Source organism: Cyprinodon tularosa, unplaced genomic scaffold, assembly GCF_016077235.1.
Source record: "Cyprinodon tularosa strain WSP-4 unplaced genomic scaffold, ASM1607723v1 ctg242, whole genome shotgun sequence".
NCBI lineage: Eukaryota > Metazoa > Chordata > Actinopteri > Cyprinodontiformes > Cyprinodontidae > Cyprinodon > Cyprinodon tularosa.
The window spans coordinates 302,840-317,302 of record NW_024038901.1 but is presented as its reverse complement, the minus strand read 5'-3'; positions in this window follow the sequence as shown (position 1 = coordinate 317,302).

Genomic DNA, 14,463 nt, shown 5'->3' with positions numbered 1-14,463 from the left:
AGTAAAGTAAAAATATCAGAAAAATCTACTTGAGTACAGTAACGAAGTATTTTTACTTCGTTACTTCCCATCTCTGCAATACGCAGATAAAAGAACATTAGTGCCATTTTTAGGAGTTTTCTTCCATTTTTTCCTCTCCTCAATATCAGAAAGTTGACGTTGATATTTTATATAAAAAAAAGTATAGTTCTCAAAACAATCAAATGTATGGTTAATGCTTAGGGAGGAATGTAAAACAGAAATATCTTTTCTAGATGCTCAGAGAAGCTGCCATAATTTATGCAGTTTTCCTTCATTTGATATATATACAGATGTCTAGCTTTATACGACTTAGAATATGGAGAAGAAATCCAAACTTATACAGAAAGAGTGTAGTGTAATCTTGATTTAATAATCCTGTTAACTAATCCTGTTAGATAACAGTTATTGTATGTATACTAACCTTTTCTTGATTTTGTCACTATAGTGTAAAACAATAGTGTTTAATCCCTTTAATGCAAATTTTTTGATTCCTTTGATTACTTATCACCATTCACCACAGGCAAGGTTTTGTTGAAAGTACATTGATGGCATTAAGTTTCCATCTAATCAACAAGGCACAACATTATCATCAATGGAAAAGATTATTAAAAGGCTGAAAAGTGGGAGGTAAAACATTTAGCATGGGAAGACATCAGCTGATGATGAGAATCTGTTAGTGTTGATCTTACAGTCTAACTAATCTCTAATTTCAATGCCAATGTTGTACAGTGTCCATATTTTGGGCTAAAAATGTCAGATTTTAATATACGTCTCCAGGCTTTATAAGGACAAAGACTGATAATTCTTAAATAGGATGTCCATCAGTTTTTTTTTCTGCAAAGAATCAGACGGCTTTTGAAGTGAAATAAATATCCCTAAAGATATTATTATGCTTTGAAAAGATGAAGCCCAAATTGCTTGTTATTAATTTATAACAAAGCAGAGTTTGCGTGTGATGGCTTTTTTCTGTTATGACTGTTTTGTTTTTGCTGAACATGAAATTAATTCAGTTTTCCAACCAAGGCATAATGACACTAAATGCATCTGATTCTAATTCTTTTCAGTAAACACTTTCACAGAGCTTAAACAGCTTAGTTCAGCCCTGGAGAATATAGAACAACTAATTTTCTTTGAAAGTGTATTTTGATTTCCTTTAGATATCCGTCTGCATGTAAGGACTGAGCTGCTGTTGCACCCCTCCTTTGCGAAATGTTCAACCATATAGTTTGGATTAAAACACTTTAAACCATACTTCCTGAAGATGAAACAAGATAGCAATGTCCCCAAACTATAAACCACTGCCTTTCTTAAACAGGCATGTTTGATCATGATGCAGGTGTTTGATCAGAGATCAGATGGTGATCAAAAGCAACTCTTTGATCACAAATCAAACAGAGCAACAGGATGCAGCAGCAGAATAAATCTCACTGAATTATAAATAAAGCTTTGGGCTTTTGTTACTTTATTAAACATCTCTGCATAGATGAGAATGAGCGGGGGGGAGACAATAATTCACAGGTGACAGGCTCTGGTTAATTTCATCTTTGCCCATACAAAATATGCACTAACTCAAACACCAGAAACTGGATTTTCATCTTCATTCTTGATTTATAACAGTGATGTTGATATTTCTAAATTCTTTGGTTAGTCCTTTGATAAACCTGTCAGCTTTTATTCAGCTCTATATGTGAAGATAATGCGATAAAGAAAAAAACAACAGAAAAATTATTTTATGATTTATTTTTTAAATACATGTGTTGAGCTGACTGTAAATTGAGAAATGTCTATCAGTTTTGATGGAAAGAAGTCCTCCGATGCAATTTATGGTCTCCTTTAGTAAGATGCAAGAGAGAGTTTAGGAAAGGTTCCTAAGTGTTCTCAAACTATAAAGATTATTAGCTGTTTTCTTTTTTAATAAAAGCAGCATGATATCATATATATCATGTTTTATTATTTGTGTAAATTGTATTCATCATGTATCATACTCTGGGATCTTTAATCTGGCCCATACATCCTGAAAGATAGGGGGAATGCCGCTGTAAGGAGATGGTCAACATACTTAGAATTAGGGCTAAATGATTTTGCTGAAAATAAAAATTGCGATTATTTTCAACCAATACTGCGATTGCGAGTTTATTGCAATTTTCCTTTGCACTAAGCACCACCATGTCGATGTTTTACTCCACGGTTTCAGTTTTTCATGACCTGAAAGCCTGCTTGTCCAGAATGCAGTGCTCTGGGACCTGTGAAACTTTTGCATGAAAAAGTTCTTACTTCTACTCTGCATAGATCTACTGTAGATGCTAGCTGCAACTCTCTTTTCCTTTCTGTGCAACATCATACCCACTTTAATAATATTATTGCCACCAAAGAGAGAATTTTATTGTCTTACTCTTGTTAAATGTATTGTGCCTAAAATTGAGTCTTAGACTTAGACAACTTTTATTGTGATTTTTTGTGTATACAAAACGAAATTTCCTTTAGTACAGCTTTTCAGACAGTAAAAGTGCCTCTGCGATTTGAAAATTGCATTTTTTTAAATTGCGATTATATTGCAAATGCAATTACTTGCCCAGCCCTACTTAGGATATCCCAAAAAAATCATAAACAAGATTTATTTCCTAAGCCCATTTATCTAAATCCATCTATATTATATAAATAATATGTTGAACAGCAAAATGCTGTCTAAAAATGTTTCTTTGGTATTTAGAAAATGCATCAAAAATATTAAAAATGTCTAAAATACTTATTACAAAATGACTGGCACATTGTTAACCAACAAATGCAAATGTCCAGTGGTGCCAAAACATATCTCTTAATATTCTGCATAATGTTCAGAGCGAATCTTAGGCCTATCAAAAAATGCTGACATGCAGAATTAAAACTTGCCCAAAATCATTGTCTTTTGGTGTAGCTACATGATACAACAATTTAATCCTAACATTTTAAACCAAACACCATCCTTAGATATTCTTTGAAACCAGTAAAGTCATCAAAAAGCTACTTGAGAGTTTCTGTTTTTATATAAATGTGTGATAAGTATACCTCCTGGTGGTGATCATGAGCAACTGCATCCCTGCTTAAGGAATATTCTGTTTATTGGAACAAAATTGAGTTTGAAGTTTTAAAGAAAAGTATTTTATTTCATGAAAGTAACATACTTTTTTAAATTTCATTTCTTGTCCAAACACTGTTTATTGTAGATCTTGATTTTTGAAAAAAGAAATTTGATTACTTTTGAAGACTTTATTTAAATGTTTAACCCAACTTAAAATACAGAAATAAAAAATAAAAATATCAATCAAAAATATTATGGCATTTTAAATCACCAATCTCTGTTTTTTTTTTTATTTGGCCAGTCTCATCGCAGTCAGAAATAATCACATGTAAAGTTGAGGCAAGTGGATGAAAAATGACCACTAGAGGGCAGTAGAATCAAGTTGTTAACAAATAAACCCGGTTTCTGTTAATTTGTTGTAAAGGATGAGCTTTTAAGTGATGCCGGAGCTATGCCAGCTCATTCTATATTGTTATGTACTTAGCTGAGTCTGTTTTGACACAACAGCTAGAAGGACTGAAGGCCCCAGTTAATTCTGAATAATACTGTGTTTATGATAAGATTTTGCTCTGTAAACCAGCGAAGGAAAGGGGGTGAGAGAGTAAACCAACATATACAGAAAGCAAGGCAGCTTATAACTTTTGCTATGAAAAAAAAAAAAAAAACATGCCAGGAATTCTGAAGTCCCATTCAGAGACAGAGGATGTTCCAGAAAGGGGGCCAAAAGGGGCCAGTGACTCCTCCCCTCCCCCTGTACTGACACAGAAAATGCAAATGATTTGTCCCTTGGGCCTATTTCGTTTTCTACCTATACAGTTCTGTTTTTGCAATAATTCATAAAATAAGGTAATGCGCATAAAGGTACAATCGTAAGTCAGTTTGAAGCTCCATAGGTTAATCAAAGCGGATCGAACCTTCTAGCTGCTTGTACTGAGTAGGTTCTTTTCTTACTGAGCATTATCATCATTGCGTTTATTTCTTATCTTTCCTTCAGTTATTTTTACAACATTTTCCAGACATTTTTCAATCTTTTTATCCACTCTTTCTCTACCTTTTTTCATCTCAACAGTTTCTTCTGCTCAAAGCTACACAGGGTGGGCCCTCAGCCTGGCCTGTGCCTAAGAAGCAGAAATAAGATTCTTTTTTCATGATTGCTGTTGCTCAGTCTTTGTGGGGGTTTCAACAAGGCAGAGGTCAGAGTAAAACATTGCAATGGCATTTATTGTTTGTTGAAAAAAATTGATAAAAAAGTGCAACCTTAAGAGAGCCATTGGTCCTGTCAGATATGCAACCTATTACCAATAAAGCAACCAGGCCAGGCCAGGGCACTGGGAACTGTTCCTCCTCTCGATGATCAGGAACAGAAAGAGCTAAAGTACTAACTCCATCATAGGGAGAGAAGCGGAGGTCTTGGAGGATATATAGACTGGACACAACAATAAAGAGTAGAGCTGACCATACTTGTCGAGGAAGTCTCAGTGTTTAAATACAGGTGCTGGTCATAAAATTAGAATATCATGAAAAAGTAGATTGATTTCAGTAATTCCATTTAAAAAGTGAAACTTGTATATTATATTCATACATTACATACAAACTCATATATTTCAGATGTTTATTTTGTTTAATTTTGATGATTACAAATGACAACAAATGAAAATCTCAAATTCATCATATCAGAAAATTAGAATATTGTGAAAAGGTTCAAAATTGATGGCCCCTGGTGCCACACTCTAATCAGCTAATTAACTCAAACCACCTGCAAAAGCCTTTAAATGGTCTTTCAGTCTAGTTCTATAGGCTACACAATCATGGGGAAGACTGCTGACTTGACAGTTGTCCAAAAGACGACCATCGACACCTTGCACAAGGAGGGCAAGACACAAAAGGTCATCGCTAAAGAGGCTGGCTGTTCACAGAGCTCAGTGTCCAAGCACATTAATAGAGAGGCGAAGGGAAGGAAAAGATGTGGTCGAAAAAAGTGTACAAGCAAGAGAGATAACCGCACCCTGGAGAGGATTGTGAAACAAAACCCATTCAAAAATGTGGGGGAGATTCACAAAGAGTGGACTGCAGCTGGAGTGAGTGCTTCAAGAACCACCACACACAGACGTATGAAAGACATGGGTTTCTGCTGTCGCATTCCTTGTGTCAAGCCACTCTTGAACCACAGACAGCGTCAGAAGCGTCTTGCCTGGGCTAAAGAGAAACAGGACTGGACTGCTGGTGAGTGGTCCAAAGTCATGTTCTCTGATGAAAGTAAATTTTGCATTTCCTTTGGAAATCAAGATCCCAGAGTCTGGAGGAAAAGAAGAGAGGCACTTCATCCACGTTGCTTGAAGTCCAGTGTAAAGTTTCCACAGTCAGTGATGGTTTGGGGTGCCATGTCATCTGCTGGTGTTGGTCCATTGTGTTTTCTGAGGTCCAGGGTCAACGCAGCCACATACCAGGAAGTTTTAGAGCACTTCATGCTTCCTGCAGCTGACCAACTTTTTGGAGATGCAGATTTCATTTTCCAACAGGACTTGGCACCTGCACACAGTGCCAAAGCTACCAGTACCTGGTTGAAGGACCATGGTATCCCTGTTCTTAATTGGCCAGCAAACTCTCCTGACCTTAACCCCATAGAAAATCTATGGGGTATTGTGAAGAAGAAGATGCAATACACCAGACCCAACAATTCAGAAGAGCTAAAAGCCACTATTAGAGCAACCTGGGCTATCATAACACCTGAGCAGTGCCATAGACTGATCGACTCCATGCCAAGCCGCATTGCTGCAGTAATACAGGCCAAAGGAGGCCCAACTAAATACTGAGTGCTGTACATGCTCATACTTTTCATGTTCATACTTTTCAGTTGGCCAACATTTCTATAAATCCTTTGTTTTTATTGGTCTTCAGTAATATTCTAATTTTCTGATATGATGAATTTGAAATTTTCATTTGTTGTCATTTGTAATCATCAAAATTAAACAAAATAAACATCTGAAATATATGAGTTTGTATGTAATGTATGAATATAATATAAAAGTTTCACTTTTTAAATGGAATTACTGAAATCAATCTACTTTTTCATGATATTCTAATTTTATGACCAGCACCTGTACTTGCCTTTATTCTACACATCTTTTTGGATAGTTTAACCCCTTCTGCCCTGAAATACATTAAAAACAAAAAAGAAAAACATAAAAAAAATACTGACTGACATGGAAACTGCCCTTAAACCTCGTGCAAAGATTTTATACAACACTAATCATCGGAGATCTCGTCAATCCCATCGTCACATCTTCTGAGAAGGAGGCATAGGCTGGGGACTCGCCTATCAGCCAGGCTGAAGTCACAGAGGTAGTTAGAAAGCTTCTTGGTGGCAATGCCCTGGGGGTGGATGAGATTCGTCCTGGGTACCTTAAGTCTCTGGACACAACAATAAAGGGCTTTATTGCAAACTGTCTTAGGAAATTGAAAGAAATCCTCCAGCAGCAAGACCTCTAATTAGAGAGAGAAAGGTGATGACAAGTGTTATAAATTTAGAAATAAGCTCAGAAATGAAGCCACTAACGTGCCTTGAACCCATGGGAGAGCAGGGATGCTTAATTTCCTTAGGTGACAATATGGTTACATCACTGTGGACTTCACAGGCTGCAAAAGTTAATCCTTGGTTGGACAGTTTCTTTTCCTCCCTAAAAGATCCACAATCAGAAGACACAGGAAAAAATCTTCACATTTACAAACCTGGGATATCAGTGATGTTGGGATAGAAACTTGGTCAAAGCCATGGAAGCAGAAATAGACAACATGATCTTAAGGTAAGGCTTGAATCGGTTGTCAGGGAACAGATATTTGGATGAACACTGTAGGAATCGGGCTCATACATTCTGAGGAATATTCATACTCTCGACTGACTATTCTTGCAGGCAGGCTGCTGGGGATGCTGCACATTTACCCACACTAAGAAAGAGAGGTGGCTTCATTGGGGTGCAAGCAGTGAAAACGCTGCTAGAAATAATGATCCATATTACTGAAGCACGGAGAGCAGCAAAAGTAGAAGTGGACTTTGCTGACAAACAGGCCAGAATCAATGCACAGAGATTTCTTCAGATCAACAATAATACTAAACACAAAAGGACATCCTTACAGTTCTCCCCTATCAGCATCTAAAATGACTCAGAATAAACTTGGATAATATGAGCCTTTAAATTCCCCTACAGTAGGTATCCAAAATATTTAGTAGTTAAACTGAAATGAATTAACCAACGGCTGGGGTTTATTATATATTTTCTTTATGTAACTGAAGAGGAAAACATTATTTGTTTCCAGCTGTTTTGACTCCTCAAATACTTCTCTAATGTTTAAAAAAACAACAACCAAAAAACCCACCATTTAATCTCCGCTACAAACACACGGTAAATGAGAAAAGTTTCTCATATTCATTTAAATGTGAGAAATTGTTTTGAAAAGGGCAGTTTTGACTGAAGCATACATGGAATTAGAGAAAAAACGAATGAAGAATTTTCCCATTGCATTCTCCACCTGGCAGTTTTTTTCAGCATAGAACAAGGAATTCCCCCTCCATGCATGGCCAGGTTGTGTGTGTTGGGCAGATCAAACTCAAGCAAAAGGATCAGGTTTCGTTTCTTATCGAAGACATGTCTGTCAGACCTGGTGGGAGGGATTAAAGCCACTGACACGGCAGGTGGAGACGAAACACAATCTGGAGATAGCAGACAGGTGGGAACTTACAAAAAAAGAGTCAGGCTGACACACTTATAGGCTCACACATAGACGAACAGATGGGTCACTGTGAATGTTACAGACTTGTAAAAAAGGCTTCCTCTCCTCCTCCTCCTGTCTGCAGCTGCAAGGCTGAGGAGGTGCTGATAATAGTGCACACATACTCATCCATTTTACACACTTCATATATTTTTCCATCTGTGACAATGCAGGATTTTCTTCAGCAGCCAGTACCTTTCTCATTTTGAGGTATACAGCAGTGGACCTCCTTACAATTACTTCTGTATGTTCAGCATCACAAACATAAATAAAACACACCATTTCTCACCAGGGAAGCATTTTTTCCCCCACGTATATTTAAGCAACGAGCTGTTTGGTCATTCTTACAAAAGGTCAAGTTATCAGTCTTTCCCTCTGAATCACAGCTACTGTATGTTGCAGTAGTGATGTTTGGAGCATATATTACATATTACACATATTTGGAAACAGTTATGGGACTCTTTATTCTAGAGGTAACACAGGAAATAATAAATAATAAATCTTTCACTAGCATACTGTTGTAAAGGTGTCATCTGTGAAACAGACCAAAGAGTTTGGAGAAGTGGGGAGGTGTAAGTGATGTGATCTGAATGAATGTGAACTGAAACACTTTCATTTTATTGTTGCACCCTTAATTTGTCTTCATTGCTAGATAACATACTGTTTTGTGTCCAGGATTAATTATATAATATTTCAGTCAACTGTTGAAATTTTTAAATATTGCAAAAATTAAGTTGCATTTCTTGGTTAATGCAATTAAATTTTGTTTGCTTAAGTTTCTTAATCAATGTTGTAAATTTTCTCCTTACTGCGCAATTGATCTGCTATCTTTTTGCATGTATGTATATTATCTGCATATTTCCATTTGTCTTTCACCTTGCTGCTCAAACATATTACATCACACTGGGACTGTAAAATATGTTTATTTTTTTTCAAAAGCAATGTTGTCAGCTTACTAATGATTAGCTGAATCTGTGCTAGTTCAATGCATCAGGAAGGACTTACACCTCAAAACTTACACCTCAAACTGTATAATGCTTTAAATCAGGATCAGATTTTGACAACATACTATAAGCTAACATTTAATGTAATTTTTTAACTGTAAAATTACTTAATTAATTACTAATATTTTACATTTACATGCAGTGGATATTTTTTTAAATACATTTTTTGTGTTCTATTCTTGCAATAAAATGCTCGCATTAGAAGCATTATCTTTTTGTGCAGCACTTTGGAAACCTTGTGTTTATTTAAACCGTGCTATATAAATAAAGTGGATTGGATTGGATTGAAGCTAAATTCTTTATTTTTAGGTGATTCCTGAATGCATTTGCATCATAATGATAATCAAGCAGCAATACCGTGAACATCCACCAGGCTGTACCCTTGGCTGCATGTTGAGCAAAGTATAATTTTTATCAGAATTTGGAAGTGAACATAATGGGTAATTGTGTGTATGTGTCAGTCCATGCAATTAGTTGCTCATGTGAAGACGCACTGACAAATAAATCCACAGTGTCCCATCCTCACCCAACAAAAACCTCAATTCGTAAAATTCTCCATTTAGATAAAAACCACAACAGGCAACAACCACACCCCCTGACAGCACACACACAAGCACACACTCTGTACTTGTCATCAACCCTAGCCTTTGATGACATACCGTCTAGTCCTGCCAACCCCTTTTTGTTCTTTTCCAATGAGCCCCTTCTTTTCTCCTGCTATTTGTTGTTTCATGCAAGAAACTCTCTTGTAGTGTTTCCTTATTCCTGTAGGAGCTAACCGAGTACCCACAATACATGGTTTAAAATCAAAATCATAACCAGATGGAAGAACATTTTGTCTGATATTATCAAAGGTTGAGAATGATAGACATTTCATCTTTTAAAACTTAAGACCCGTCTTCTTTTCACCCATTAAGGTAAATAAGACACCAAACAAGGCAACTGTTTTTTTTATTCCCATGCATGCATCTGGGCCAAATAATACACTATGAAAGTAAAGTTCACACGCAGGTTCAAATTCAATCAGATTCTCAGCTGGAAATGACTTGAGCGATGTTTACACAGTAGGGAGATTCCAGCTCCATAGGAGCATTGTGTTGAGGCTTTGATGCTCAATGGGAGCTACTGAAGGGGATGAAGAGAAGAACAAAAAGATACAACTCTTGGACAGAGAAGGAAATGATGATGGCCTTCTTGGAGAAAGCTTGGATTGTGCCTCTTGAAGTATCCCAAAATATGGGTAACAGATGTTTTATGTTTTGCTCTATAGGCTTTTATTTTCCAGAAGAGAGAGATCCTACAGTTTAAATATTTTTATGTGTATCTGTGCCTATATATAGAATTTAGATGCATCAATGAACATCTTGTCCTTAAAGGAATAGTACACCCAAAACATGATTAGCCTTCATTTTCTACTCACCTCCATGCTGAACAACACTCTGGAGTACTTTTTTGATATCTCAAATGCATCTGGAGATCTGGGAGGCTTCTTGCTGTCTGCTGACATTCAAATAATGGAGGTCCATGGCGCCCGAGACAGAAAGGTCCATAAAAGTCCACAAAAACGTGTCAATATTCCTCCATACTGCTCGTCCAATGTAATCCAAGTGTCCTGAGTGGGTAGCATCCAGAATTTACTCGAAACGAAGTCATTTAGAATGTTTTTAGAGCATAAACAGTAGTGTATAGGATTTCCTAATAGCGCCCCCATGCGCGCTCACGATTCTACGGAAGCCGGCAGACCAAACCAGCGCATTCAGCTCGGCAAAGAACTCATGCTCTTCCTCAACACTGAAGTCCTCAGACATTTTTCTTTCGTTGTTTCTTTCTTTGCACAGGTAAACAGCACATTTCTTCTTCTACGCTTGCATTATCGGCAGACCAGACGCTGAATGCGCACTTTCTTCCGGTTTGGTCTGCCGGCTTCCGTAGAATCGTGAGCGCGCATGGGGGCGCTATTAGGAAATCCTATACACTACTGTTTATGCTCTAAAAACATTCTAAATGACTTCGTTTCGAGTAAATTCTGGATGCTCCCCACTCAGGACACTTGGATTACATTGGACGAGCAGTATGGAGGAATATTGACACGTTTTTGTGGACTTTTATGGACCTTTCTGTCTCGGGCGCCATGGACCTCCATTATTTGAATGTCAGCAGCCTCCCAGATCTCCAGATGCATTTGAGATATCAAAAAAGTACTCCAGAGTGTTGTTCAGCATGGAGGTGAGTAGAAAATGAAGGCTAATCATGTTTTGGGTGTACTATTCCTTTAAATGAACTTTAAGTTTGAATGATTATGATGGAACTGCACAAAGGCTAATCCAAAAAAATTGTACTAATAAATTGTATTCATTTTAACGGAAGGACTAATGCAATAAACCTGTACAAACAATACACATTTAAACTGCAACATCCACACCATCACAACCTCCCCAATGTTCATCCTTAGTCTCTTTGCCTCTGGCTGTTGTACTTTCACTGAGCCAGAGATCAGGGCGAGCTCCGTAGTGCCGTTGTTCTTGGCCAGCTGGCTCAAACTTCAACCAGTGGCTATCTGACTTCCCATCCCTCCCACCTTATTTTTCTCAATCCCACTGTCACATTAGCACAGACATCATACATGCATATGGTAAACAGGCTGTTAACATATGTGCTTATGAATGTGGGAAAAATCCTCTTACTCTATGAAAAAAAAAAAGAAATCCTAATTTATACTTGTGTTCACTGGGACCCATATTTATGAGGTTGGAAATTAAAATGACTGATTTGAAACAGAATGTAGGTATGGTTAAGTATGCATCTTCTTTTAATTTTCTTTTGACCAGTAAACAAACTTCATCAGCATCAAAAAGCAAAATATAACTACTATCAAATGCAGTCTTCTAAGGTCACAACTCACAAAATTACTTCGCCAAAGGCAGAGAAGTATGTTTGAGTAAGAAAATGGACTGGGTTCAAATGCAGTTAAACACAGTTTACTATGATCGAGTTCAAGCTGTTTGTATATATTTTACTTATCCAAAAACCAGTCATGGAGGTAATTGGTCCAAGAGGAAAAACAACACATCCTCCCCTTTAGCTACACTTCTCAGCTTAATCTACAGAAACCCAAGGTTTTCCCAGGAAAGATAGAATGTACAATCATTCTAGATAGTACTGGTTTGCCCCAGGGGATTCCTCCCAGGTAGGAAAAACTTTCAAAGATAGGTAATGTAGTTAGACGGCATCCTAGTAAGTCTCCTGCAGTACTGTGACTGCTTCGGAGGCAGTGGAACTGCATCTCTGTTTCCCCGGATCACATAGAGCCACAACTTATTCCTACACAGATATTCTTTAAAAGCAGATCCTTCTACAGAAGCTGAATCTGGGATCTCATGCCTTAAAGCTGAAGTCTGTAAGTTTTTAAAAATCACTTTTTTGTCATATTGGCTAAAACTGTCCCTATGCCCAGACAGCAGTACATGTGATATGTAACCTGTGAAAAAAACTGCTTCAATTGGTACCGCCTACTGCCTGTATTTCAATCTGGAAGAATAATTCGGGACGAGTTAAAACAACCAATCACAGCCAGAGGAGCGTCTGCTGGAGTGTCAATCACAGCTCACACACGCTGAATCCCCCCCCCCCCCCCCCCTTTCTGGTCGCATGCGGTAGCCGCGCAGATGCTGTGAGAGGGGTGGAGCTTGGAGGTGGGGCATGAGTGAAGCAGAGAGGGTGGGGGAGTGGAGTGAAACCTGTTTTTCTTCAAATTTTCAGTCGAAGTCTGCTCTCTTCTCAATGTTACAGACTGCAGCTTTAAAATATTATCCACATCGCATGCCCTTGAAAGCTTTGAAAATTTGAACAGACCAAAGAAAAAAAAGCTTTATTCCTGAACTCAACTGCTTCAGGTAGAGACTTGCTATTGCTAGGGTTTAACTGTGGAGAATCCACCTTAACCAGTTGGAGGGATTTGTATAACCATATGCTCATGCGTGTTATATAGGCCTTCTCATTGGGTCCTTGCAGGAGGCCGTATGCAATGGGAGAGTACTTACTGTGCCCGCCCTGGAAGGAAAAGTGTTTATTCTCTTACGGTTTTATTATTTTTCACTTTTGAGTGGCCAACTCTCATCATTCTTATCTTTGATTTGTCAAGCTTTCAATTCAACCAATCCAACCTACAAGTAAGGGCAATGCACTAGCCAAATACAAATATAGGGGGCCTGCGGGATAAAGCAGAAGAGGAAGAGTACAAGACGCATCCTTTGAGGAAACCTAAACATGTAAGACAAGAACGTTTGTTCATAGATTGTAACATTTAGATAAAGTAAAACTTGTATTGATGTTATCTGTGAAATGGGCTGAAAGGTTAGTCAGCAGGGGTATGATTGCCTTCACAACTTTGGAAAATAAACAGTTTATAAGTCTATTTGTTTTCAACGCCATTCTCCTAAATGGTTTCCATGATGAAGGAAGGACAAAGTGTATTACCCAATGCTGCTACTGTACTCGCCACAGCATTATCCCTGACAACAGTGCTTATGTTATCAATGTAAATGTTTATGCTGTTTTTTTTTTTACTTTTGACTTATTAAATGGACACATTATTTCCAACATTTCACTGAAGGAGTAATCCCAAAGTCTAAATACAGTTTAGTCTAAGTCTAAGTCAGTATTACACATTTTTCTCCCTTTTTTTTGGTATTTATTTTTTCTTAGATTAGGGATTTTATTTATATATTTTATTTTCTCAGTACTGTTGTAGTGCTCCCAGAACTATTCTTGAGCCTCTTAAAAAAGTGAATGCCCCCCTCTTTAGCCCCACTCCATGTTTTCTTGTAGGGTTTTCAAAGCCAAATTGAAATTCCCTGTAGGTTGGAGATCAGACTAAAACTAATTTGAGGATCTCAGTGTCGAGAGACCACAAAATTTGACAAATATCACCAGGGCTAGGAAGACTGAGCATCCTCCTGAAGCCATTTGATGAAGCTGGAAGTGAGCCAGGTCAAACCTGGCAGGAAGAACTAAGTCCTGCATGCATCACACAAAGGGCACTGATAGGTATTTTTTTCACCTAAACAGGAAAGGCAAGAAGCCATTAATAAACCAATTACATACAGAAGTAAGGAGAAAATCAAAGGGTGCAGCAGGACGAGAACTGTTGCAAGAGTGTTTTTAGAACAGCCCAGAAAAATAATAATGAGAAGAAATATCAAATGTATATAAAAAAGGACATATTCAACAACTGAAATTGTTAAATCAGTCTATTAAAATACATTTTTTTTGCTATTAAGTACTGAGGTTAATGTAATCGTTGTTACAAACTTTTGACTTGTCACTTCTAGTTTTACACTCTTAATCAAAAGGTCCGATTGCTCAACAGAGTTTCATTGTATTTATATCATTCGTTCTTCTCTACAAATTTTCCCCTATTGCTCATGGGGATCAAAAACTTGGTATCGTCTGCAAGCTCACATGTGAACTACCAGTCTTTGCCCAGGGTTAAGGAGTCATCTAAGGAAAACAAGCTTAAGCAACCAGATGTGTTTATTCCTGGAATGTTGGTTTGTTACACCCAGAATAGTCGGCCATCTTTTCAGCAGGTGTTGGAAATATGTGGAGAACTGA